At 50.4% G+C, this 23783-nt stretch overlaps 1 protein-coding gene across 2 annotated transcripts in view; it reads right to left on the bottom strand.

The window, feature by feature from the left end:
- Nucleotides 1-22964, bottom strand: part of LOC120042172 (microtubule-associated protein RP/EB family member 3-like) — a 59630-nt gene extending 36666 nt beyond the window's left edge. For both annotated transcript variants that reach the window (XM_038987035.1, XM_038987036.1), the window contains exon 1: nucleotides 22890-22964. The gene's annotated coding sequence lies outside the window, so the exon portion shown is untranslated. The remainder of the gene's footprint in view (nucleotides 1-22889) is intronic.
- Nucleotides 22965-23783: the final 819 nt, after the last annotated feature.

The raw sequence follows: 23783 nt of genomic DNA, 5'->3' as shown, positions 1-23783 counted from the left end.
AGTAGCTAACCAGCTAATCAGCTACAAGCTATTTTAGCCATTTTTAGCCGCTGCTAGCAGCTTTTACCTTCTGCACAGACACCAGCCCTGTTATTAGCCTGGATATTACTCACCAATTTACCAGCATCGGACTGTCTCTCGACAACAACGCCGGATTCCTGCCGTAATCCCTGAGCCACTACTTCTGATCCTCACAGCTAGCTTGCAGCTAGCGCAGCTAGCGCCACTGCCACGAAGCTAGCACCAGTTAGCAAACACAATTCTACAATCACAACCTCTCTTTCGCCATTGCCATCCGGCTTGGATTCTCTGTCGACACGACCACGTCTGGTCTGCAGACGAATACCCCATCCGCTGTGCCCTCAACCGGCCTCCGTCTGAGCAGACCCCCTCCGTCTGAGCAGACCACCCCCCGGGCTACTAACTTTAAACGCCGCGTGCTAGCTTAGTGGCGGCTTCCCTGCTCCATCTACGGCTGCCCCCTGGACACTATGATCACTTGGCTACATAGCTGATGCCTGCCGGACTGTCCATTAATTCACGGTACTCCATTCTGTTTATTTGTGTTTTATCTGACGGCTCTGTGTTTTAACTCAGGCTCTGTGTGTAGTTAATCCGACCCTCTCTGCCTAGTCGTCGCCAATTTTACCTGCTGTTGCTGTGTTAGCTGACTAGCTGCTGTTATCTCACCTGTTGTTTTATCTAGCTCTCCCAATCAAGACCTGCAATCACTTTATGCCTTACTGTATGTCTCTCTCAAATATCAATATGCCTTGTATACTGTTGTTCAGGCTAGTTATCATTGTTTTGGTTTGCAATGGACCCCGTAGTTCCACTCTCCGTACCTCTGATACCTCCTTTGTCCCACCTCCCACACATGCGGTGACCTCACCCATTGAGACCAGCATGTCCAGAGATACAACCTCTCTTATCATCACCCAGTGCCTGGGCTTGCCTCCGCTGTACCCGTGCCCCACCATACCCCTGTCTGCACATTATGCCCAGAATCTATTCTACCACGCCCATAAATCTGCTCCTTTTATACCTTGTCCCCAACGCTCTAGGCGACCAGTTTTGATAGCCTTTAGCCGCACCCTCATCCTACTACTCCTCTGTTCCTCGGGTGATGTGGAGGTAAACCCAGGCCCTGCATGTCCCCAGGCACCCTCATTTGTTGACTTCTGTGATCGAAAAAGCCTTGGCCTCATGCATGTCAACATCAGAAGCCTCCTCCCTAAGTTTGTCTTACTCACCGCTTTAGCACACTCTGCCAACCCTGATGTCCTTGCCGTGTCTGAATCCTGGCTTAGGAAGGCCACCAAAAATTCTGAGATTTCCATACCCAACTATAACACTTTCCGTCAAGATAGAACTGCCAAAGGGGGAGGAGTTGCAATCTACTGCAGAGATAGCCTGCAAAGTTCTGTCATACTTTCCAGGTCTATGCCCAAACAGTTCGAACTTCTAATTTGAAAAACTAATCTCTCCAGAAATAAGTCTCTCACCATTGCCGCCTGCTACCGACCCCCCTCAGCTCCCAGCTGTGCCCTGGACACCATCTGTGAATTGATCGCTCCCCATCTAGCTTCAGAGTTTGTTCTGCTAGGTGACCTAAACTGGGATATGCTTAACACCCCGGCAGTCCTACAATCTAAGCTAGATGCCCTCAATCTCACACAAATCATCAAGGAACCCACCAGGTACAACCCTAAATCCGTAAACATGGGCACCCTAATAGACATTATCCTGACCAACTTGCCCTCCAAATACACCTCTGCTGTCTTCAATCAAGATCTCAGCGATCACTGCCTCATTGCCTGTATCCGCTACAGGTCCGCGGTCAAACGACCACCCCTCATCACTGTCAAACGCTCCCTAAAACACTTCTGCGAGCAGGCCTTTCTAATCGACCTGGCCCGGGTACCCTGGAAGGATATTGACCTCATCCCATCAGTTGAGGATGCCTGGTCATTCTTTAAAAGTTACTTCCTCACCATATTAGACAAGCATGCTCCGTTCAAAAAATGCAGAACTAAGAACAGATATAGCCCTTGGTTCACTCCAGACCTGACTGCCCTCGACCAGCACAAAAACATCCTGTGGCGAACTGCAATAGCATCGAAGAGCCCCCGCGAAATGCAACTGTTCAGGGAAGTCAGGAACCAATACACGCAGTCAGTCAGGAAAGCAAAGGCCAGCTTTTTCAAGCAGAAATTTGCATCCTGTAGCTCTAACTCCAAAAAGTTCTGGGATACTGTAAAGTCCATGGAGAACAAGAGCACCTCCTCCCAGCTGCCCACTGCACTGAGGCTAGGTAACACGGTCACCACCGATAAATCCGTGATAATCGAAAACTTCAACAAGCATTTCTCAATGGCTGGCCATGCCTTCCTCCTGGCGACTCCAACCTTGGCCAACAGCCCCGCCCCCCCCGCTGCTACTCGCCCAAGCCTCCCCAGCTTCTCCTTTACCCATATCCAGATAGCAGATGTTCTGAAAGAGCTGGAAAACCTGGACCCATAAAAATCAGCTGGGCTTGACAATCTGGACCCCCTATTTCTGAAACTGTCCGCCGCCATTGTCGCACCCCCTATTACCAGCCTGTTCAACCTCTCCTTCGTATCATCTGAGATCCCCAAGGATTGGAAAGCTGCCGCGGTCATCCCCCTCTTCAAAGGGGGAAACACCCTGGACCCAAACTGTTACAGACCTATATCCATCCTACCCTGCCTTTCTAAGGTCTTCGAAAGCCAAGTCAACAAACAGCTCACTGACCATCTCGAATCCCACCGTACCTTCTCCGCTGTGCAATCCGGTTTCCGAGCCGGTCACGGGTGCACCTCAGCCACGCTCAAGGTACTAAACGATATCATAACCGCCATCGATAAAAGACATTACTGTGCAGCCGTCTTCATCGACCTGGCCAAGGCTTTCGACTCTGTCAATCACCATATTCTTATCGGCAGACTCAGTAGCCTCGGTTTTTCTAATGACTGCCTTGCCTGGTTCCCCAACTACTTTGCAGACAGAGTTCAGTGTGTCAAATCGGAGGGCATGTTGTCCGGTCCTCTGGCAGTCTCTATGGGGGTACCACAGGGTTCAATTCTCGGGCCGACTCTTTTCTCTGTATATATCAATGATGTTGCTCTTGCTGCGGGCGATTCCCTGATCCACCTCTACGCAGACGACACCATTCTGTATACTTCTGGCCCTTCCTTGGACACTGTGCTATCTAACCTCCAAACGAGCTTCAATGCCATACAACACTCCTTCCGTGGCCTCCAACTGCTCTTAAACGCTAGTAAAACCAAATGCATGCTTTTCAACCGTTCGCTGCCTGCACCCGCACGCCCGACTAGCATCACCACCCTGGACGGTTCCGACCTAGAATATGTGGACATCTATAAGTACCTAGGTGTCTGGCTAGACTGCAAACTCTCCTTCCAGACTCATATCAAACATCTCCAATCCAAAATCAAATCTAGAGTCGGCTTTCTATTTCGCAACAAAGCCTCCTTCACTCACGCCGCCAAACTTACCCTAGTAAAACTGACTATCCTACCGATCCTCGACTTCGGCGATGTCGTCTACAAAAAAGCTTCCAATACTCTACTCAGCAAACTGGATGCAGTTTATCACAGTGCCATCCGTTTTGTTACTATAGCACCTTATACGACCCACCACTGCGACCTGTATGCCCTAGTCGGCTGGCCCTCGCTACATGTTCGTCGTCAGACCCACTGGCTCCAGGTCATCTACAAGGCTATGCTAGGTAAAGTGCCGCCTTATCTCAGTTCACTGGTCACGATGGCTACACCCACCCGTAGCACGCGCTCCAGCAGGTGTATCTCACTGATCATCCCTAAAGCCAAAACCTCATTTGGACGCCTTTCCTTCCAGTTCTCTGCTGCCTGCGACTGGAACGAATTGCAAAAATCTCTGAAGTTGGAGACTTTTATCTCCATCAACAACTTTAAAAATCTGCTATCCGAGCAGCTAACCGATCGCTGCAGCTGTACATAGTCCATCGGTATATAGCCCACCCAATTTACCTACCTCACCCCCCATACTGCTTTTATTTATTTACTTTTCTGCTCTTTTGCACACCAGTATCTCTACTTGCACATGATCATCTGATGATTTATCACTCAAGTGTTAATCTGCTAAATTGTAATTATTCGATTTATTGCCTACCTCCTCATGCCTTTTGCACACATTGTATATAGATTCTCTTTTTTCTACCATGTTATTGACTTGTTTATTGTTTACTCCATGTGTAACTCTGTGTTGTTGTCTGTTCACACTGCTATGCTTTATCTTGGCCAGGTCGCAGTTGCAAATGAGAACTTGTTCTCAACTAGCCTACCTGGTTAAATAAAGGTGAAATAAAAAAAATAAAAAGATGAGGTAATGCCAAAGCTGACATGAATACCTATATAACATAGGTAGATGAGGTAATGTCAAAGCTGACATGAATACCTATATAACATAGGTAGATGAGGTAATGTCAAAGCTGACATGAATACCTATATAACATAGGTAGATGAGGTAATGCCAAAGCTGACATGAATACCTATATAACATAGGTAGATGAGGTAATGCCAAAGCTGACATGAATACCTATATAACATAGGTAGATGAGGTAATGTCAAAGCTGACATGAATACCTATATAACATAGGTAGATGAGGTAATGCCAAAGCTGACATGCATACCTATATAACATAGGTAGATGAGGTAACGTCAAAGCTGACATGCATACCTATATAACATAGGTAGATGAGGTAACGTCAAAGCTGACATGAATACCTATATAACATAGGTAGATGAGGTAACGTCAAAGCTGACATGCATACCTATATAACATAGGTAGATGAGGTAATGTCAAAGCTGACATGCAGACCTATATAACATAGGTAGATGAGGTAATGTCAAAGCTGACATGCAGACCTATATAACATAGGTAGATGAGGTAATGTCAAAGCTGACATGAATACCTATATAACATAGGTAGATGAGGTAACGTCAAAGCTGACATGCATACCTATATAACATAGGTAGATGAGGTAATGTCGCCATGAGAAATGCATCGCTAAACATACAACACAGCATTCCTAACCCACAATGTCTGCTGTTGTGGACCGAACAGTCAACAAGTCCAGCAGTCATTTGACAGAGTGAGAACATTTCAGCGAGACAACTCAAAAGGTGAAATCCATTAGTACCAAGATAATGGAATTCATTGCCCTTGACAATCAACCGTCCTCCTTCGTGGATGATGTTGGCTTTCGCCGACTGGTCGAACACCTCGAGGTCCGGTACACACTACCAAGTAGGCGCTATTTTTCCGATGTTGCCCTACCGGAGTTCCACAGTAGTGTTGAACCGTACATCCATGAGCTACATGCTACGGGCGTCACTGCCATTAGCTGTCACGACTGACATTTGGACCAGCGATGTCAGCCCCACGAGTATGCTGAGTCTGACAGCACAGTGGGTCAACAAGGTCTCAGTTAAAGCATACAAGTGAAACAGCTCCTCTCTGTCTCAGTATGTGTAGACCATGTATCTGATGCTGTCTGGACAGTGAAACAGCACCTCTCTGTCTCAGTATGTGTAGACCATGTATCTGATGCTGTCTGGACAGTGAAACAGCACCTCTCTGTCTCAGTATGTGTAGACCATGTATCTGATGCTGTCTGGACAGTGAAACAGCACCTCTCTGTCTCAGTATGTGTAGACCATGTATCTGATGCTGTCTGGACAGTGAAACAGCACCTCTCTGTCTCAGTATGTGTAGACCATGTATCTGATGCTGTCTGGACAGTGAAACAGCACCTCTCTGTCTCAGTATGTGTAGACCATGTATCTGATGCTGTCTGGACAGTGAAACAGCACCTCTCTGTCTCAGTATGTGTAGGCCATGTATCTGATGCTGTCTGGACAGTGAAACAGCACCTCTCTGTCTCAGTATGTGTAGACCATGTATCTGATGCTGTCTGGACAGTGAAACAGCACCTCTCTGTCTCAGTATGTGTAGACCATGTATCTGATGCTGTCTGGACAGTGAAACAGCACCTCTCTCTGTCTCAGTATGTGTAGACCATGTATCTGATGCTGTCTGGACAGTGAAACAGCACCTCTCTGTCTCAGTATGTGTAGGCCATGTATCTGATGCTGTCTGGACAGTGAAACAGCACCTCTCTGTCTCAGTATGTGTAGACCATGTATCTGATGCTGTCTGGACAGTGAAACAGCACCTCTCTGTCTCAGTATGTGTAGACCATGTATCTGATGCTGTCTGGACAGTGAAACAGCACCTCTCTGTCTCAGTATGTGTAGACCATGTATCTGATGCTGTCTGGACAGTGAAACAGCACCTCTCTGTCTCAGTATGTGTAGACCATGTATCTGATGCTGTCTGGACAGTGAAACAGCACCTCTCTGTCTCAGTATGTGTAGACCATGTATCTGATGCTGTCTGGACAGTGAAACAGCACCTCTCTGTCTCAGTATGTGTAGACCATGTATCTGATGCTGTCTGGACAGTGAAACAGCACCTCTCTGTCTCAGTATGTGTAGACCATGTATCTGATGCTGTCTGGACAGTGAAACAGCACCTCTCTCTGTCTCAGTATGTGTAGACCATGTATCTGATGCTGTCTGGACAGTGAAACAGCACCTCTCTGTCTCAGTATGTGTAGACCATGTATCTGATGCTGTCTGGACAGTGAAACAGCACCTCTCTGTCTCAGTATGTGTAGACCATGTATCTGATGCTGTCTGGACAGTGAAACAGCGCCCCTCTGTCTCAGTATGTGTAGACCATGTATCTGATGCTGTCTGGACAGTGAAACAGCTCCTCTCTGTCTCAGTATGTGTAGACCATGTATCTGATGCTGTCTGGACAGTGAAACAGCCCCTCTCTGTCTCAGTATGTGTAGACCATGTATCTGATGCTGTCTGGACAGTGAAACAGCACCTCTCTGTCTCAGTATGTGTAGACCATGTATCTGATGCTGTCTGGACAGTGAAACAGCACCTCTCTGTCTCAGTATGTGTAGACCATGTATCTGATGCTGTCTGGACAGTGAAACAGCACCTCTCTGTCTCAGTATGTGTAGACCATGTATCTGATGCTGTCTGGACAGTGAAACAGCACCTCTCTGTCTCAGTATGTGTAGACCATGTATCTGATGCTGTCTGGACAGTGAAACAGCACCTCTCTGTCTCAGTATGTGTAGACCATGTATCTGATGCTGTCTGGACAGTGAAACAGCACCTCTCTGTCTCAGTATGTGTAGACCATGTATCTGATGCTGTCTGGACAGTGAAACAGCACCTCTCTGTCTCAGTATGTGTAGACCATGTATCTGATGCTGTCTGGACAGTGAAACAGCACCTCTCTGTCTCAGTATGTGTAGACCATGTATCTGATGCTGTCTGGACAGTGAAACAGCACCTCTCTGTCTCAGTATGTGTAGACCATGTATCTGATGCTGTCTGGACAGTGAAACAGCTCCTCTCTGTCTCAGTATTTGTAGACCATGTATCCGATGCTGTCTGGACAGTGAAACAGCACCTCTCTGTCTCATTATGTGTAGAACATGTATCTGATGCTGTCTGGACAGTGAAACAGCACCTCTCTGTCTCAGTATGTGTAGACCATGTATCTGATGCTGTCTGGACAGGGAAACAGCACCTCTCTGTCTCAGTATGTGTAGACCATGTATCTGATGCTGTCTGGACAGTGAAACAGCACCTCTCTGTCTCAGTATGTGTAGACCATGTATCTGATGCTGTCTGGACAGTGAAACAGCACCTCTCTGTCTCAGTATGTGTTGACCATGTATCTGATGCTGTCTGGGCAGTGAAACAGCACCTCTCTGTCTCAGTATGTGTAGACCATGTATCTGATGCTGTCTGGACAGTGAAACAGCACCTCTCTGTCTCAGTATGTGTAGACCATGTATGTGATGCTGTCTGGACAGTGAAACAGCTCCTCTCTGTCTCAGTATGTGTAGACCATGTATCTGATGCTGTCTGGACAGGGAAACAGCACCTCTCTGTCTCAGTATGTGTAGACCATGTATCTGATGCTGTCTGGACAGTGAAACAGCTCCCCTCTGTCTCAGTATGTGTAGACCATGTATCTGATGCTGTCTGGACAGTGAAACAGCACCCCTCTGTCTCAGTATGTGTAGACCATGTATCTGATGCTGTCTGGACAGTGAAACAGCACCTCTCTGTCTCAGTATATGTAGACCATGTATCTGATGCTGTCTGGACAGTGAAACAGCACCTCTCTGTCTCAGTATGTGTAGACCATGTATCTGATGCTGTCTGGACAGTGAAACAGCACCTCTCTGTCTCAGTATGTGTAGACCATGTATCTGATGCTGTCTGGACAGTGAAACAGCCCCTCTCTGTCTCGGTATGTGTAGACCATGTATCTGATGCTGTCTGGACAGTGAAACAGCACCTCTCTGTCTCGGTATGTGTAGACCATGTATCTGATGCTGTCTGGACAGTGAAACAGCACCTCTCTGTCTCAGTATGTAGAGACCAGAGGAGTGGTGGGGGCTATTTCAGACCAGAGGAGTGGTGGGGGGCTATTTCAGACCAGAGGAGTGGTGGGGGGCTATTTCAGACCAGAGGAGGGGTGGGGGCTATTTCAGACCAGAGGAGTGGTGGGGGCCAGACCAGAGGAGTGGTGGGGACTATTTCAGACCAGAGGAGTGGTGGGGGCTATTTCAGACCAGAGGAGTGGTGGGGGCTATTTCAGACCAGAGGAGTGGTGGGGGCTATTTCAGACCAGAGGAGTGGTGGGGGCTATTTCAGACCAGAGGAGTGGTGGGGGCTATTTCAGACCAGAGGAGTGGTGGGGGGCTATTTCAGACCAGAGGAGTGGTGGGGGGCTATTTCAGACCAGAGGAGTGGTGGGGGGCTATTTCAGACCAGAGGAGTGGTGGGGGGCTATTTCAGACCAGAGGAGTGGTGGGGGGCTATTTCAGACCAGAGGAGTGGTGGGGGCTATTTCAGACCAGAGGAGTGGTGGGGGCTATTTCAGACCAGAGGAGTGGTGGGGGCCAGACCAGAGGAGTGGTGGGGGGCTATTTCAGACCAGAGGAGTGGTGGGGACTATTTCAGACCAGAGGACTGGTGGGGGCCAGACCAGAGGAGTGGTGGGGGGCTATTTCAGACCAGAGGAGTGGTGGGGGGCTATTTCAGACCAGAGGAGTGGTGGGGGCTATTTCAGACCAGAGGAGTGGTGGGGGCCAGACCAGAGGAGTGGTGGGGGGCTATTTCAGACCAGAGGAGTGGTGGGGACTATTTCAGACCAGAGGACTGGTGGGGGCCAGACCAGAGGAGTGGTGGGGGGCTATTTCAGACCAGAGGAGTGGTGGGGGGCTATTTCAGACCAGAGGAGTGGTGGGGGGCTATTTCAGACCAGAGGAGTGGTGGGGGCCAGACCAGAGGAGTGGTGGGGGCCAGACCAGAGGAGGGGTGGGGGCTATTTCAGACCAGAGGAGTGGTGGGGGCTATTTCAGACCAGAGGAGTGGTGGGGGCTATTTCAGACCAGAGGAGTGGTGGGGGCTATTTCAGACCAGAGGAGTGGTGGGGGCTATTTCAGACCAGAGGAGTGGTGGGGGCTATTTCAGACCAGAGGAGTGGTGGGGACTATTTCAGACCAGAGGAGTGGTGGGGGCTATTTCAGACCAGAGGAGTGGTGGGGACTATTTCAGACCAGAGGAGTGGTGGGGACTATTTCAGACCAGAGGAGTGGTGGGGACTATTTCAGACCAGAGGAGTGGTGGGGGCTATTTCAGACCAGAGGAGTGGTGGGGGCTATTTCAGACCAGAGGAGTGGTGGGGGCTATTTCAGACCAGAGGAGTGGTGGGGGCTATTTCAGACCAGAGGAGTGGTGGGGGCTATTTCAGACCAGAGGAGTGGTGGGGGCTATTTCAGACCAGAGGAGTGGTGGGGGCTATTTCAGACCAGAGGAGTGGTGGGGGCTATTTCAGACCAGAGGAGTGGTGGGGGCTATTTCAGACCAGAGGAGTGGTGGGGGGCTATTTCAGACCAGAGGAGTGGTGGGGGCTATTTCAGACCAGAGGAGTGGTGGGGGCTATTTCAGACCAGAGGAGTGGTGGGGCTATTCAGACCAGAGGAGGGTGGGGGCTATTTCAGACCAGAGGAGTGGTGGGGGGCTATTTCAGACCAGAGGAGTGGTGGGGGGCTATTTCAGACCAGAGGAGTGGTGGGGGGCTATTTCAGACCAGAGGAGTGGTGGGGGCTATTTCAGACCAGAGGAGTGGTGGGGGCTATTTCAGACCAGAGGAGTGGTGGGGGGCTATTTCAGACCAGAGGAGTGGTGGGGGCTATTTCAGACCAGAGGAGTGGTGGGGGGCTATTTCAGACCAGAGGAGGGGTGGGGGGCTATTTCAGACCAGAGGAGTGGTGGGGGCTATTTCAGACCAGAGGAGTGGTGGGGGCTATTTCAGACCAGAGGAGTGGTGGGGGCTATTTCAGACCAGAGGAGTGGTGGGGGCTATTTCAGACCAGAGGAGTGGTGGGGGCTATTTCAGACCAGAGGAGTGGTGGGGGCCAGACCAGAGGAGTGGTGGGGGGCTATTTCAGACCAGAGGAGTGGTGGGGGCTATTTCAGACCAGAGGAGTGGTGGGGGCCAGACCAGAGGAGTGGTGGGGGGCTATTTCAGACCAGAGGAGTGGTGGGGGCCAGACCAGAGGAGTGGTGGGGGGCTATTTCAGACCAGAGGAGTGGTGGGGGCTATTTCAGACCAGAGGAGTGGTGGGGGGCTATTTCAGACCAGAGGAGTGGTGGGGGGCTATTTCAGACCAGAGGAGTGGTGGGGGCTATTTCAGACCAGAGGAGTGGTGGGGGCCAGACCAGAGGAGTGGTGGGGGCCAGACCAGAGGAGTGGTGGGGGGCTATTTCAGACCAGAGGAGTGGTGGGGGGCTATTTCAGACCAGAGGAGTGGTGGGGACTATTTCAGACCAGAGGAGTGGTGGGGGCTATTTCAGACCAGAGGAGTGGTGGGGGCTATTTCAGACCAGAGGAGTGGTGGGGGCCAGACCAGAGGAGTGGTGGGGGCCAGACCAGAGGAGTGGTGGGGGCCAGACCAGAGGAGTGGTGGGGGGCTATTTCAGACCAGAGGAGTGGTGGGGGGCTATTTCAGACCAGAGGAGTGGTGGGGGGCTATTTCAGACCAGAGGAGTGGTGGGGGCTATTTCAGACCAGAGGAGTGGTGGGGGCTATTTCAGACCAGAGGAGTGGTGGGGGCTATTTCAGACCAGAGGAGGGGTGGGGGGCTATTTCAGACCAGAGGAGTGGTGGGGGGCTATTTCAGACCAGAGGAGTGGTGGGGGGCTATTTCAGACCAGAGGAGTGGTGGGGGCTATTTCAGACCAGAGGAGTGGTGGGGGCTATTTCAGACCAGAGGAGTGGTGGGGGCTATTTCAGACCAGAGGAGTGGTGGGGGCTATTTCAGACCAGAGGAGGGGTGGGGGCCAGACCAGAGGAGTGGTGGGGGCTATTTCAGACCAGAGGAGTGGTGGGGGCTATTTCAGACCAGAGGAGTGGTGGGGGCTATTTCAGACCAGAGGAGTGGTGGGGGCCAGACCAGAGGAGTGGTGGGGGGCTATTTCAGACCAGAGGAGTGGTGGGGGCTATTTCAGACCAGAGGAGTGGTGGGGGCCAGACCAGAGGAGTGGTGGGGGGCTATTTCAGACCAGAGGAGTGGTGGGGGCTATTTCAGACCAGAGGAGTGGTGGGGGGCTATTTCAGACCAGAGGAGTGGTGGGGGCTATTTCAGACCAGAGGAGTGGTGGGGGCCAGACCAGAGGAGTGGTGGGGGGCTATTTCAGACCAGAGGAGTGGTGGGGGGCTATTTCAGACCAGAGGAGTGGTGGGGACTATTTCAGACCAGAGGAGTGGTGGGGGCTATTTCAGACCAGAGGAGTGGTGGGGGCCAGACCAGAGGAGTGGTGGGGGCCAGACCAGAGGAGTGGTGGGGGCCAGACCAGAGGAGTGGTGGGGGGCTATTTCAGACCAGAGGAGTGGTGGGGGCTATTTCAGACCAGAGGAGGGGTGGGGGGCTATTTCAGACCAGAGGAGGGGTGGGGGCCAGACCAGAGGAGTGGTGGGGACTATTTCAGACCAGAGGAGTGGTGGGGGCTATTTCAGACCAGAGGAGTGGTGGGGGCTATTTCAGACCAGAGGAGTGGTGGGGGCTATTTCAGACCAGAGGAGTGGTGGGGGCTATTTCAGACCAGAGGAGTGGTGAGGGCCAGACCAGAGGAGTGGTGGGGGGCTATTTCAGACCAGAGGAGTGGTGGGGGCTATTTCAGACCAGAGGAGTGGTGGGGGCCAGACCAGAGGAGTGGTGGGGGGCTATTTCAGACCAGAGGAGTGGTGGGGGCTATTTCAGACCAGAGGAGTGGTGGGGGGCTATTTCAGACCAGAGGAGTGGTGGGGGCTATTTCAGACCAGAGGAGTGGTGGGGGCCAGACCAGAGGAGTGGTGGGGGCCAGACCAGAGGAGTGGTGGGGGGCTATTTCAGACCAGAGGAGTGGTGGGGGGCTATTTCAGACCAGAGGAGTGGTGGGGACTATTTCAGACCAGAGGAGTGGTGGGGGCTATTTCAGACCAGAGGAGTGGTGGGGCTATTTCAGACCAGAGGAGTGGTGGGGGCTATTTCAGACCAGAGGAGTGGTGGGGGGCTATTTCAGACCAGAGGAGTGGTGGGGGGCTATTTCAGACCAGAGGAGTGGTGGGGGGCTATTTCAGACCAGAGGAGTGGTGGGGGGCTATTTCAGACCAGAGGAGTGGTGGGGGGCTATTTCAGACCAGAGGAGTGGTGGGGGCTATTTCAGACCAAAGGAGTGGTGGGGGCTATTTCAGACCAAAGGAGTGGTGGGGGCTATTTCAGACCAGAGGAGGGGTGGGGGCTATTTCAGACCAGAGGAGTGGTGGGGGCCAGACCAGAGGAGTGGTGGGGGCTATTTCAGACCAGAGGAGTGGTGGGGGGCTATTTCAGACCAGAGGAGTGGTGGGGGCTATTTCAGACCAGAGGAGTGGTGGGGGCTATTTCAGACCAGAGGAGTGGTGGGGGCTATTTCAGACCAGAGGAGTGGTGGGGGCTATTTCAGACCAGAGGAGGGGTGGGGGGCTATTTCAGACCAGAGGAGTGGTGGGGGGCTATTTCAGACCAGAGGAGTGGTGGGGGGCTATTTCAGACCAGAGGAGTGGTGGGGGGCTATTTCAGACCAGAGGAGTGGTGGGGGGCTATTTCAGACCAGAGGAGTGGTGGGGGCTATTTCAGACCAGAGGAGTGGTGGGGGCTATTTCAGACCAGAGGAGTGGTGGGGGCCAGACCAGAGGAGTGGTGGGGGGCTATTTCAGACCAGAGGAGTGGTGGGGGCTATTTCAGACCAGAGGAGTGGTGGGGGCCAGACCAGAGGAGTGGTGGGGGGCTATTTCAGACCAGAGGAGTGGTGGGGGCTATTTCAGACCAGAGGAGTGGTGGGGGGCTATTTCAGACCAGAGGAGTGGTGGGGGGCTATTTCAGACCAGAGGAGTGGTGGGGGCTATTTCAGACCAGAGGAGTGGTGGGGGCCAGACCAGAGGAGTGGTGGGGGCCAGACCAGAGGAGTGGTGGGGGGCTATTTCAGACCAGAGGAGTGGTGGGGGGCTATTTCAGACCAGAGGAGTGGTGGGGGGCTATTTCAGACCAGAGGAGTGGTGGGGGGCTATTTCAGACCAGAGGAGTGGTGGGGGCTATTTCAGACCAGAGGAGTGGTGGGGGCTATTTCAGACCAGAGGAGTGGTGGGGGCCAGACCAGAGGAGTGGTGGGGGCCAGACCAGAGGAGTGGTGGGGGGCTATTTCAGACCAGAGGAGTGGTGGGGGGCTATTTCAGACCAGAGGAGTGGTGGGGGGCTATTTCAGACCAGAGGAGTGGTGGGGGGCTATTTCAGACCAGAGGAGTGGTGGGGGCTATTTCAGACCAAAGGAGTGGTGGGGGCTATTTCAGACCAGAGGAGTGGTGGGGGCTATTTCAGACCAGAGGAGGGGTGGGGGCTATTTCAGACCAGAGGAGTGGTGGGGGCTATTTCAGACCAGAGGAGTGGTGGGGGGCTATTTCAGACCAGAGGAGTGGTGGGGGCTATTTCAGACCAGAGGAGTGGTGGGGGCCAGACCAGAGGAGTGGTGGGGGCTATTTCAGACCAGAGGAGTGGTGGGGGCTATTTCAGACCAGAGGAGTGGTGGGGGGCTATTTCAGACCAGAGGAGGGGTGGGGGGCTATTTCAGACCAGAGGAGTGGTGGGGGGCTATTTCAGACCAGAGGAGTGGTGGGGGGCTATTTCAGACCAGAGGAGTGGTGGGGGGCTATTTCAGACCAGAGGAGTGGTGGGGGCTATTTCAGACCAGAGGAGTGGTGGGGGCTATTTCAGACCAGAGGAGTGGTGGGGGGCTATTTCAGACCAGAGGAGTGGTGGGGGGCTATTTCAGACCAGAGGAGTGGTGGGGGGCTATTTCAGACCAGAGGAGTGGTGGGGGCCAGACCAGAGGAGTGGTGGGGGCTATTTCAGACCAGAGGAGTGGTGGGGGCTATTTCAGACCAGAGGAGTGGTGGGGGCTATTTCAGACCAGAGGAGTGGTGGGGGCTTCAGACCAGAGGAGTGGTGGGGGCCAGACCAGAGGAGTGGTGGGGGGCTATTTCAGACCAGAGGAGTGGTGGGGGGCTATTTCAGACCAGAGGAGTGGTGGGGGGCTATTTCAGACCAGAGGAGTGGTGGGGGGCTATTTCAGACCAGAGGAGTGGTGGGGGGCTATTTCAGACCAGAGGAGTGGTGGGGGGCTATTTCAGACCAGAGGAGTGGTGGGGGGCTATTTCAGACCAGAGGAGTGGTGGGGGGCTATTTCAGACCAGAGGAGTGGTGGGGGGCTATTTCAGACCAGAGGAGTGGTGGGGGGCTATTTCAGACCAGAGGAGTGGTGGGGGGCTATTTCAGACCAGAGGAGTGGTGGGGGGCTATTTCAGACCAGAGGAGTGGTGGGGGGCTATTTCAGACCAGAGGAGGGCCTCCAAGGGAATTGATCCCCAGCAGTTTGCCCCTCTCTTTTATCCCTACGATAACGATGGACAACTCGACCCACCAATATTTAGTAAGCATAAATAACTGGTAAATATCAATGGCTATAACACACGTTAAAACTAACGTTAATGCTACTTCACTACAACGTTACCGTTATCAGAGGTTACCGTTATCAGAGGTTACCGTTATCAGAGGTTACCGTTATCAGAGGTTACCGCTATCAGAGGTTACCGCTATCAGAGGTTACCGTTATCAGAGGTTACCGTTATCAGAGGTTACCGCTATCAGAGGTTACCGTTATCGGAGGCTACCGTTATCAGAGGTTACCGTTATCAGAGGTTACCGTTATCAGAGGTTACCGTTATCAGAGGTTACCGTTATCGGAGATAACCGTTATCAGAGGTTACCGTTATCAGAGGTTACCGTTATCAGAGGTTACCGTTATCAGAGGTTACCGTTATCAGAGGTTACCGTTATCAGAGGTTACCGTTATCAGAGGTTACCGTTATCAGAGGTTACCGTTATCAGCGGTTACCTTTATCAGCGGTTACCTTTATCGGAGATAACCGTTATCAGAGGTTACCGTTATCAGAGGTTACCGTTATCAGAGGTTACCGTTATCAGAGGTTACCGTTATCAGAGGTTACCGTTATCAGACCCATTACAGCATGTTACATAACATCCTCATTAATACCAAGGCTGCTCATATCATAAGCCCCAATTCAATCGTTGTACAAAATGGGCACGTAAATAGCAAAATAAAGAGTTAATTTTCTTGAATTTATTTTCTTTCCTTGAGTTGAGCTGACACCCTGTGCTGTGGAGAAGCAGCAGTGCCTGGATCTTGCACCAGCAACAAAAACAGCAGACAGGCCAAGCAAACGCCCCAGAACTGACATGAACCAAGCTCATATTGATGTTTTGGAGCTGGACAGAGAGAGAAAAATCTACTGCAGATTGAGGTCCTGCATTTACAAAAAGAGCTACTGCAAATTCACAAACAGAAACTCCTTCAGGGAAACGAATGCCCACGGTGTAATGAATGCTGATCTTTTGATTTATTAAAACAATTATTTATTAAAACAATGCTTTGCCAAGCAGTTTGGTGTCGTCCACTCTTGTGTTCTGGTGCTTCCACCCTGTATGATATTGAGAATAGGTCTTAATAATACGTTTGAATATAGATAGCCTAATTAGGAATTGTATGTGTCGATCAAAATCTAATATTGCTTTTTATATGTTACCAATGTTACATTATACACACCTTAGGCTGCAAAATCGTTCTCAATCAAGGTTCTCCTCAGAGCATTCCCATTGGCATCGGCAGCTTGGTCCTCCGCGGTCTCCTCGGGTGGGTCCCCCGCGGTCTCCTCGGGTGGGTCCCCCGCAGTCTCCTCGGGTGGGTCCCCCGCAGTCTCCTCGGGTGGGTCCCCCGCAGTCTCCTCGGGTGGGTCCCCCGCAGTCTCCTCGGGTGGGTCCCCCGCAGTCTCCTCGGGTGGGTCCCCCGCAGTCTCCTCGGGTGGGTCCCCCGCAGTCTCCTCGGGTGGGTCCTCCGCAGTCTCCTCGGGTGGGTCCTCCTCGGGTAGGTTCTCCGCAGTCTCCTCGGGTGGGTCCTCCGCAGTCTCCTCGGGTGGGTCCTCCGCAGTCTCCTCGGGTGGGTCCTCCGCAGTCTCCTCGGGTGGGTCCTCCGCAGTCTCCTCGGGTGGGTCCTCCGCAGTCTCCTCGGGTGGGTCCTCCGCAGTCTCCTCGGGTGGGTCCTCCGCAGTCTCCTCGGGTGGGTCCTCCTCGGGTAGGTCCTCCACGGCCTCCTCGGGTAGGTCCTCCACGGCCTCCTCGGGTAGGTCCTCCACGGCCTCCTCGGGTAGGTCCTCCACGGCCTCCTCGGGTAGGTCCTCCACGGCCTCCTCGGGTAGGTCCTCCTCGGGTAGATCCTCCTCGGGTAGATCGTCTCCTTGTCTCTTGCCAAAGTTATACAGAATTGCCACTGCAATAATGATTGTCAGTGTAGTGTCCATCTCCGTGCAGAACCCCTCCTTTAGGCAGGGGAATCTTTTGTTCCACACTCCAAAAACTCTCTCTATGAGACCTCCTGCCAGGATATGAGAGGCGTTCTATTCTCTCTCTTCAGGTGTCTGGGGGGTTAAAAGGGGAGTCATAAGATATGCCTGTTGTGAATGTGTGAACAGTCTATTGCCCCTAGTACACCTGGGAATCTAGCTCTCCTGTAAACATCCAGCTGCTGTTTCCTCTGTAGGACTGAACCTGAGGTACTGATTCTTCAGACCGGCAATATCACTGGACACTCTGACTACAATCCTGCAGACGGTTGACTTGTGGAGTCCAGACAGATCCCCATCCACCATCTGGAAACATCCAGTCACATAGAACCGTAGGGTCACCAGGAGCTGCAGTAGTGGGAGGTACAGCCTCGTTCCTATCACTCCCATGCTTAATGGTTGGTCCAACCTTTCTGCCCAGTTGCATTACAGAGTCCTTATGAAGCGGTGTCTCCTTGAAAACTCATCGTTATCATAAAACTCAACGGGGTTCAACCTGTCTCTAATTATTCTCTGAGGAACTCTGTCGTTTTGGTCTCTCCACAGTAGATATGCTGCCATTTGATCAGTTCAACCACCTCAAGTGGCAGTTTAGAATTAATCTCCAATCTAAATGTATTTTTTATTCATTAAGCAACAGGCTTAAAATAAATCTAGGTTTAAAGTGAAAACTAAACTTAGATTAGAGGAAGGATTTAATTTAACTAGGATTAATTTAAAACTACATTTAAATTTGGTGCAACAAGATGAATAGATAAACCTTGATTTAACCCAGTTTAAGAATCCATCCATGTTGGTGCAACCCACCCTAAAGCAAATAGTTTCCTCCGTTGCAAAGATACTGGATCTTAGGAGTTGATTCATAGCGGAAATGAAGCTTGACATCCAGAAATGGGAGTCGACTCCCCACCACTACCTGTGGGAAAACACCCTAGGTTATCCAATCGGTTCGCAGCAAAAAAACATTACCCTTTTCAAATTGTTTTAGACCAAAATTACAAACAGATGGAAGATAACAGCTACAAGTGGTGAGTGGAGGTGCAAATGGCCTCTACTAAACAAGGCAGATGTCTTAGCTGTGATGAAATGATTTCCACACACAAAGAAACGTGGAGCCGAGCCTACTTGCCGAGCCTAAACGTTAGTTCGTAAATTCACTCTGGCTATTTTCTCAGATTTCAGAGCAGTCTCGTCTGAGTGTGCCAATGCGGAGAATAACGGATGAATTTACGAACGCTCAACATTTGTTGAATATGACCGGTGTCAGTAAATGTTGGCAAAAAAGCTTAACTAAATTGTTGCCAGCAGCACAGTTACAATCACCACCACCCTGGATAACATGAAAACAGCCTTACCAGCTCTGCTAGGGCGAGTAAAATGGTCAGAGTGAGCTGTTCCCTCATTGTGTCTGGAAGTAGCTAGTAAGCTAGCCAACGTTACCCAGTTATCTTGGGTGCTTGACTGCCGTTACGTCATAACGCTCGGATCAACCCTACTCCTCGGCCAGAGCGTCCAGTGTGCACTCTGAACGCTCCGAGAGCAAAACACTCTGAATTTACAAACGGACAATCTGACAACGCTCTGAATTTACGAACGCCCAGAGTACACCCTGAGCGCTCTGTGGCATAGTGAATTTCCAAACGCACCCATAGACACCGGGTCCCCACATTTCCCACAGCTAACAATATTTTGAAGCCACCAGGGCTCTATTTCCCTATGTGGGAGCATTGTGATCCATCGGTCGGGTCTTCTGAAGCCACCAGGGCTCTATTTCCCTATGTGGGAGCATTGTGATCCATCGGTTGGGTCTTCTGAAGCCACCAGGGCTCTATTTCCCTATGTGGGAGCATTTTGATCCATCGGTTGGGTCTTCTGAAGCCACCAGGGCTCTATTTCCCTATGTGGGAGCATTGTGATCCATCGGTCGGGTCTTCTGAAGCCACCAGGGCTCTATTTCCCTATGTGGGAGCATTGTGATCCATCGGTTGGGTCTTCTGAAGCCACCAGGGCTCTATTTCCCTATGTGGGAGCATTGTGATCCATCGGTTGGGTCTTCTGAAGCCACCAGGGCTCTATTTCCCTATGTGGGAGCATCGGTTGGGTCTTCTGAAGCCACCAGGGCTCTATTTCCCAATGTGGGAGCATTGTGATCCATCGGTTGGGTCTTCTGAAGCCACCAGGGCTCTATTTCCCTATGTGGGAGCATCGGTCGGGTCTTCTGAAGCCACCAGGGCTCTATTTCCCTATGTGGGAGCATTATGATCCATCGGTTGGGTCTTCTGAAGCCACCAGGGCTCTATTTCCCTATGTGGGAGCATTGTGATCCATCGGTCGGGTCTTCTGAAGCCACCAGGGCTCTATTTCCCTATGTGGGAGCATTTTGATCCATCGGTTGGGTCTTCTGAAGCCACCAGGGCTCTATTTCCCTATGTGGGAGCATTGTGATCCATCGGTCGGGTCTTCTGAAGCCACCAGGGCTCTATTTCCCTATGTGGGAGCATTGTGATCCATCGGTTGGGTCTTCTGAAGCCACCAGGGCTCTATTTCCCTATGTGGGAGCATTGTGATCCATCGGTTGGGTCTTCTGAAGCCACCAGGGCTCTATTTCCCTATGTGGGAGCATCGGTTGGGTCTTCTGAAGCCACCAGGGCTCTATTTCCCAATGTGGGAGCATTGTGATCCATCGGTTGGGTCTTCTGAAGCCACCAGGGCTCTATTTCCCTATGTGGGAGCATCGGTCGGGTCTTCTGAAGCCACCAGGGCTCTATTTCCCTATGTGGGAGCATTATGATCCATCGGTTGGGTCTTCTGAAGCCACCAGGGCTCTATTTCCCTATGTGGGAGCATTGTGATCCATCGGTCGGGTCTTCTGAAGCCACCAGGGCTCTATTTCCCTATGTGGGAGCATTGTGATCCATCGGTAGGGTCTTCTGAAGCCACCAGGGCTCTATTTCCCTATGTGGGAGCATTGTGATCCATCGGTCGGGTCTTCTGAAGCCACCAGGGCTCTATTTCCCTATGTGGGAGCATTGTGATCCATCGGTTGGGTCTTCTGAAGCCACCAGGGCTCTATTTCCCTATGTGGGAGCATTGTGATCCATCGGTCGGGTCTTCTGAAGCCACCAGGGCTCTATTTCCCTATGTGGGAGCATTGTGGTCCATCGGTTGGGTCTTCTGAAGCCACCGGGGCTCTATTTCCCTATGTGGGAGCATCGGTTGGGTCTTCTGAAGCCACCAGGGCTCTATTTCCCAATGTGGGAGCATCGGTTGGGTCTTTTGAACTGGTTACATGTAATGGTGACTAACCCCATTCTGTACAAATTTGTGAAACTGCGGCATTCAAACGAGGCTGCAATGAAATCTTTTACATTTTTTAAAACTTAACTAGGCAAGTCAGTTAAGAACATATTCTTATTTACAATGACGGCCTACACCGGCCAAACCCGGACGACGCTGGGAAATGTATGCACTGCCAAATCACGGCCGGTTGTGATACAGCCTGGATTCGAACAGGGTGTCTGTAGCGACGCCTCTAGCAATGAGATGCAGTGCCTTAGACCGCTGCACCACTCAGGAGCCCTAATGGGACTGTAGCGACTGTGTTGACATCAAAATCAGGGGTGTGAACTACGTTTCTATTCAACCGTTGATTGACATGGCAATAGCCAGGTAGTATCGGAGTAAAGTTGAAAAAACTGACCCCTCTGACGCTGTACGTTAAATTGAGATGTGTCATGACGTAACGTACGGCACCCATAATGCAACTCATTCTGTGTCGTACATCCTCTCTCCACCAGGTGTAGCGCTTGTCTCACAGATTAAAAACAAGAAAGGGACAGGGACATGGTAAGGGGGGGGGGGGGGGGGGGGGATACCTAGTCAATTGTACAACTGAATGATTTAATTGTTTGCGTCATCACTGCAAGCCATCATGACTCTCAAAAGCCGCGACAGCTGCTGTTCACTTCTGAAGATTAGCGCCGCCCTAAAAATCTGATTCAAATTCGACACAAACCTTCAAATAGATATGTAATGACATTATATAAAACTCTTTATAGTGTTTTATTTCCATTTTAGAGCTGATAATGAAAAGCCGTTTCCACACACGGCTTATCTCACGCAGTAGGTTTCGCTTCCCCACCCGCCCTTTTTAAAAAGACCCAACGGAGAAATTGTTTGTTTTTTGGGCACTAAAATAAGGTCAATTGTACAGAGGTTTGTTAGCTACCGTTACATTGAACAACACAGCAGCTTTTCGGCATGTTTTGTTATTTCTTTTACATTATTATTATTACTATTCTAACTAGGCAAGTCAGTTCAGAACATATTGTTATTTACAATGACGGCCTACCCCCCCCCAAGCCCTAACCTGGACGACGCTGGGAAAATTTTGCACCGCTCCATGGGACTCCGAATCACGGCCAGTTGTGATACAACCTGGAATCGAACCAGAGTCTGTAGTGACGCCTCTAGCACTGAGATGCAGTGCCTTAGACCGCTGCGCCAAATCAAATGTATTTATATAGCCCTTCGTACATCAGCTGATATCTCAGAGTGCTGTACAGAAACCCAGCCTAAAACCCCAAACAGCAAGCAATGCAGGTGTAGAAGCCACTTGGGAGCCCCATCAACTCAAATTGTATTTTACACACGCACTGAATACAACAGGTGTAGACCTTACAGTGAAATTCTTACTTACAAGCCCTTAACCAACAATGCTTTAAGAAGTTAAGAATTTTGAAAAAATAAGGTTTAAGTAAAAAAATAGATAAGTAGACAATAGAAAATAAAAGTAACAAATAATTAAACAGCAGCAGTAAAATAACAATCAAGGCTATATCCAGGTACCAAACAGAGTCAATGTGCGGGGGCACCGTTAGTCGAGGTAATTGAGGTAATATGTACATGTAGGTAGAGTTAAAGTGACTATGCATAGAGAGTAGCATCAGGGTAAAAGAGGGGTGTGGGTAGCCCAACGGGGGTGAATGTAAAGGAATGTTTGTTTCCCCAAGCTGTGAGCGTGGTCCAGGGGAATTCCTTATTACGTGATACCGACTCCACCCATGAGTTTATAAATCAATTGCCAGGGTTACAGCTTCCAAGCCCGTTCCATTAATTCTTATTTCTATGCTACTGTCAGCTTGTTGACGGGGGGAAAGTTGTTTTATATCAGTTAACTAACTACTAGGTAAATAATAACGTAACGTTATCTATATAGATAACAGAGTTATTCATACTAGGACAACAGTCAAACACTATCTAGCTAGAAGATAACCTTACAACCATAATAACATGACTTCGTCAGTGGCCAGCTTAACAACTGAGATAGTTAGCTAGCCTGTCGCACTGAGTTAGCTAAAGCTGCTAGCCTACGTACTTACTAGTCGAGGGATATAGCTAACGTTAACTAAACATAACGGTCGGTCTGGCCAGCCGGCCCAGCAGCATTGAACTGTACTGTTATTTATATGATGCTGTCATTCTGAAAACGGAATAGTTTTCAGCCAACCCCCTCTGGGGGCCTCCGGTATAATCACACACATACGCACTCACTCACTGCGCCGCTAACACTTTGACTGCGGTGGTACTCGAGGAGTGTCTACCTGCATAGCAGTTGGCTAACTAGCTATTAAAACATAACTATTGTCATAAAGTCCGCTTCTAAATTGTTTACATCGTAGTGATAATAGTTAGTGACATTTACTGACTGTCTCGTGTGAAGAGCCTCTATTTGATCCGGTGTTCCCGAGCCTGTCCGGTCTGTGCTAGTTGCGTTGCTACAGTCTGTTCACTCTGGTAACTGTTGACCAGCTCTGCTGTCTGCGCCTGCGTGGCTCCCGTGCGGTCCCAGTGGCAAGGTTTGACCTGCGTCACAGCGAAACTGCATCACCTCGGATCCCCCAGGTGCCATGTTGGATCTATATCACTTGGGGTTTATTCATTCTGCCTAATCTGTTGCTAAACGTTTCTTAAACGAAGGCAAACGGAACGAAACGAGGGACTTTGAGACAGTTCGAAATGTGACTGTTACTGTTTATTATATACCCTGTTGCCTAGTAACTTTATCCCTACCTAGCCACCTTATTTTCGAACGTTGCTATGGGTACAGCCAAACAACGGAATTGATGGTTCCGATTTCCGCTTTACCACCTTACTGCATCACAACATTGGCAAACTTCAAATCAAATTGCATTTGTCACATGCGCTGAATACAACAGGTGTAGATCTTACCGTGAAATGCTTAATTACAAGCCCTTAACCAACATTGAAGTTCAAGAAATTGAGTTAAAGAACATATTTACTAAATAAACTAAAGTAAAAAATAAAAAGTAGCACAATAAAATGACATAACAATAACGAGGCTATAAACAAGGGGTCATTTTCAGTTAGCTGCACCTAGCGACTGGAACGAGCTGCAGAAAAACTAAAACTGGACAGTTTTATCTCCATCTCTTAGTTCAAAGACTAAATCATGGACACTTTTACTGACAGTTGTGGCTGCTTTGCGTGATGTATTGTTGTCTGTACCTTCTTGCCCTTTGTGCTGTTGTCTGCCCAATAATGTTTGTACCATGTTTTGTGCTGCTACTATGTTGTGCTGC

The sequence above is a fragment of the Salvelinus namaycush genome, unplaced genomic scaffold, assembly GCF_016432855.1.
Source record: "Salvelinus namaycush isolate Seneca unplaced genomic scaffold, SaNama_1.0 Scaffold628, whole genome shotgun sequence".
NCBI classification, from domain to species: Eukaryota; Metazoa; Chordata; class Actinopteri; order Salmoniformes; family Salmonidae; genus Salvelinus; species Salvelinus namaycush.
This window is presented reverse-complemented; position numbering and strand designations above follow the sequence as displayed.